The 5000-nt window shown below is 28.9% G+C and overlaps 1 protein-coding gene and 1 long non-coding RNA gene across 7 annotated transcripts in view; one reads left to right on the plus strand and one right to left on the minus strand.

The window, feature by feature from the left end:
* Window positions 1–5000, plus strand: part of LOC125043774 — a 138572-nt gene that overhangs the window by 130156 nt on the left and 3416 nt on the right. The gene's annotated exons all lie outside the window — the stretch shown is intronic.
* The window catches only part of LOC125043740 (serine/threonine-protein kinase 10-like), a 48832-nt gene continuing 48126 nt past the window's right edge, over window positions 4295–5000 (minus strand). For all 6 annotated transcript variants that reach the window (XM_047640025.1, XM_047640040.1, XM_047640000.1 and 3 more), the window contains one exon: window positions 4295–5000. This exon is cut by the window's right edge and continues 2268 nt beyond it. The gene's annotated coding sequence lies outside the window, so the exon portion shown is untranslated.

Raw genomic sequence — 5000 nt, forward strand, 5'->3', positions numbered from 1 at the left:
GGGAAGATATTGTAAAAGCATTATGTTTTTGCTTATTAAAAAAAAAAAAAAAAAAAAAAAAGATAGAAACGGTATGCAAGTATTAAATATCATCAGTTACGAATCCTCCTCATCACACTGGTTCGAATCCGTGATGAAAATTGGCTCGCACTTTTATGTCTTACCGTTTTCAAAGCCTTGCTAAAGACAAGAGGGACACCATCAAATTTTATTATTTGTTCTTTTTGTAACGACTGTTCGTCAATGGAGAGCATCCACCTATGAGCTGATATTCAAAGGTTATGGGAATATTGCTTTGCAAGCATGCATTTTTATGGTCCCTAAAAAAAAATAATAAATTAAAATAAATAAATAAATAAATAAAATATACATATATATTATATATAATATCATGTATAATAAATATATATATATTATATATATAATACAATATATATAAATATATAATATATATAAATAATATATATATAATATATATATATATTTATATATATTTATATATACACGTATTATATATATAATCGATATATATGTATTGTATATATAATATATATATATGTATAATATATACATATAGATAGATAGATATGTATAAGATATAAACATAAAAAGATATATTATATATATAATACATATCATATATATAAAATATATATAATGGATATATAAATATAATGTATATATAATATATAATATGCATATAAGTAATATATATGTAATCTATATATGTATGATACATAATATCTATATAATATATATACATTATATATATATATATATATATATATATATATATAATATGCATATATATAAAAAATATATATATTATATAAATATAATATATGTGTGTATATATGATATAATTCTATAATACATATATATATATATATATATATATATATATATATATATATACGCAAATTTATATATATGTATATATAATATATATATAGAATATATATATATAATAGAATGTGTATATATATGATATATATAAAATATTTATATATGGTATATATACGTAATATATAAGATATATAATAAAATATTTATATTACAGATAATATATATATATATAATATATAGATATTATATTTTATATATAATACACATATATATAATATATATAGATATTATATATATATATATATATATATATATATATATATATATTCCACTGCAGGACATAGGCTTCTCCCAATTCACTACTGAGAGCTTATATGGCAGTGTCACCCTTGCCTGATTAGATGCCCTTCCTAATCAACCGCGGTTCGGCGCGCTAACACTTATACCACGGCGGCGACTTCCCCTTCGACACCTGCGTTTGACTTCTCAAGGCGATATGTCGTTTTCTCGCCATGAGATCAGGCTCAGGCCATTAGCCGGAGCACAGGCAATATATATATATATATATATATATATATATATATATATATATATATATATATACATAATATATATATATATATATATATATATATATATGCAATACATATAATATACATATAATGTAAATATTATATATATATTTTTTTTTCCCCATTTTTATTGATTCCACTGCAGGACATAGGCCTCTCTCAATTCACTATTGATCGCGGCAGTCATTATATATATAATATATATAATAACATTCATATATAAAATATATAACATTTATTTATAATATATATAACATTTATATATAATATATATATAACATTTATATATAATATATATAATATATTTATGATATATATATAATATATATAATATATATATATGTAATATATATGTAATCTATATAATATACATATATATAATATATACATATATAATATATACATGTAATATATGATGTAATTATAATATATATATATATATGTGTGTGTGTGTGTGTGTGTGTGTGTGTGTGTGTGTGTGTGTGTGTGTGTGTGTGTGTGTGTGTGTGTATAATATATAATATATAATATATAATATGTATTATATATATATAATATATATACGTAATATTCATGATATATAGTACGATATATATACATATATATATATATATATATATATATATATATATATATATGATGTATAATATAAGTATATAATATAATATATATGAAATATAATATATATATAATGTATATATAATATATATATATATATATATATATATATATATATATATATATATATGTATATGTGATATATATATGATATATGTAATATAATATATATAATATATATAATATATAATATATAAATATAATATATAATGTATAATATTTAATATATATGATATACAGACATACAATATATAATATATATTTATAATATACAATATATGTATGTAATATATTTGTAATATATAATATGTATAAAATATGAGCAGTTGTACCAGGTTGATCCACAAACAATTAACTTGGATGCGGGTAGTGTCGAGATTCCTTTGCCAGACCCACCCAGGGGGGTGATCTCCAAGCTGCGGCATCCCAGCTGAACTGTTAAAGGCTGGTGGAGAACCTAGGGCAAGGAGCCTGCATGCTGTCCTGTTTGTCATCTGGCAGACTGCTAATATTCCCACTGACCTACTGAGGGGTGTGGTGATCCCTTTCTGGAAGGGGAAAGGGGATTGGTGGGACTGCAGCAATCACCGAGGCCATTACCTTGCTCAGTCAAAGTTCTCACTCACATCCTTCTGAGACCTATCAGAGACTACCTGCTGAGGCACTAGAGGCCGGAGCAATCTGGATTTACTCCTGTTAAGTCCACAATAGACTGTATCCTGGCGCTTCGAGTCATTGTAGAGCCCCGACGGAGTTCGGGCGTGGGCTGCTTGCAGCATACATCGACCTCAAGAAGGCGTTTGATATAGTGCATCGCGAATGACTCTGGGAGATCCTGACAAGGATTATTGAATAATAGCAACCCTGTATACTGGTACTAAAAGTGCTGTAAAGTGTGGTAGGGACCTGTCGAGCTTCTTCTCTGTTTGCTCAGGAGTGAGGCAAGGCAGTGTTCTTGCACCAGCACTTCTCAACACTTGCATGGATTGAATACTAGGTAGAGCTACTGTCCAGTCACTGAGGAGCAACTCTGGGCAATATCAAGGTTACCGACCTGACTTTGTTGATAATGTTATTCTTTCCTAGCGGCAGCTATTGATGCATTTGGCAATGAAGTGAAGCCCCTAGGGCTAGAGGTCTCCTGGACCAAGACCAAGATTCAGGATTTTGGGGCCTGCTAGATCCTGTTCAGTCGGTACGTGCTTGCAGTGAGAACATCTCGGTCACAGAGCTTTATACACCTCGGTAGTGCATTTCATGACTCTGGGCTGTCAGACGGATTGTACCGTGAGACTGGTACAGGACCTGTTACCTGCACTATCGCGATAGCCGACTCAAGCTATACGGCCACCTGGCTCGTTTCCCACAAGATGATCCTGCCCACCAAGTTGTCTCTGTTCGAGACATCCCTGGGTGGAGGAGGTCTGTAGGACGACCTAGGAAATCATGGCTTGGGCAGATGGATTAAACCTGTCGTGTAGAGTTAGAGATGGGCCGGGCCTCTGCCTGGCGGCCTGCCATGAGGGACCCTCGTAAGTGGAAACGAAGGGTGGATGCAGCTATGCGCCCCCGTCGGTGTTAGCTCCCCATTAATAATAAATAAATAATCTAATATATATATAATCTAATATATATATATATATATATATTATAAATATATATAACATAATATATATATATAAATATATATATAAATATTCAGATGTCTTCTTTTGTTAATGTTCAAATTGTTCATTTCATCAGTCACTAGTTTATCCAAATAGAATCTCTGTTTTCTTTATTCTAGCCATTTTTTTCGGGCATCCTAATTGTAGTCTTTTATAATGACTTTATGGTTTATCCATTGAGAAAGCTCACTGTTTATATAGTAAACTAGTAAAGTTTACCATATAATAATAAAAATAATAATATTAAGTATACTTGTTTATAATTTGTTTCTTTATGCTTAGCATTTCATGTTGGTCACCAAAAATATGCCTTTTTCTTTATATAAAAACATATATAGTCCCTGAGAATGTGCTATGTTTTGCTTCAATGCTTTATCATCACTAAAACACTGGATATTATTCATTCCACAGTGAAAATGAACCTACAGCAGTTATTCGTTAGTTCATCTGTTTTCAGCCTGCTTTTGTAAGGCAGCTGATGGTATGGGTAAATAATTTCCTTGATTTCTTTTATCTCTTTTCCTTCCATTTACTGAACATGTAACTAAAAAAATTATGGAAAACCTTAAAACATAACAATGAAAACAGACATAATTTTAATAAAGCATTTATTTTTTACACATTATAATTGTCAACAAGTATATATTGTAAATTACCTTACACAGGTTTTTACATAGTCCGCAAGTCCTAAAATGGACAATAATGTGTAAGAACATAATATAGTCAATACTAAGACCTTACAAAGTACTTTACAGCATCAATGTAAAATCTTATTGATCACTTCAAAACAAGCAAGAAAATTATAAAATAGAGGGAATCATAATTCACACAGGGGTTCTACAACTTAAATGGGAATCAAATTCTAGGCATGGGGTTAAAGTTAGTTTTGACCCAGACAGGATGGAATAGTTCCACAGTTCCCAATATAAAGACTTTACAAAAAATATTTCCCTTTGACTTGGTAAAGTTTAAAATATGTTTACTTATATTAAATATGCACATAAAATTCTGAAAGAGCCACTCGATTCTTATTCGAATGACTAATACAAATACTTTGTTAAAGGTCAATGAATGAATTCTAAGTACAAAGTATGAGTGACTGGGATTAGGTAAAGGCAGAGGTAACGCTAGTCCAAGAAATGAAAACTGGACCTAATATTTTTCGATGCAAAATACCATGGCATTACTAGTTTACCATAGCTAAAGTTTAAAGATAAGAAATCCTATCTGCATATGCAAAAAAATATATATATCCATCACATCATTTTCTTTCTTACTACATAGGCTACTCCTTACA

This window comes from Penaeus chinensis, chromosome 3, assembly GCF_019202785.1.
Source record: "Penaeus chinensis breed Huanghai No. 1 chromosome 3, ASM1920278v2, whole genome shotgun sequence".
Taxonomy (NCBI): Eukaryota; Metazoa; Arthropoda; class Malacostraca; order Decapoda; family Penaeidae; genus Penaeus; species Penaeus chinensis.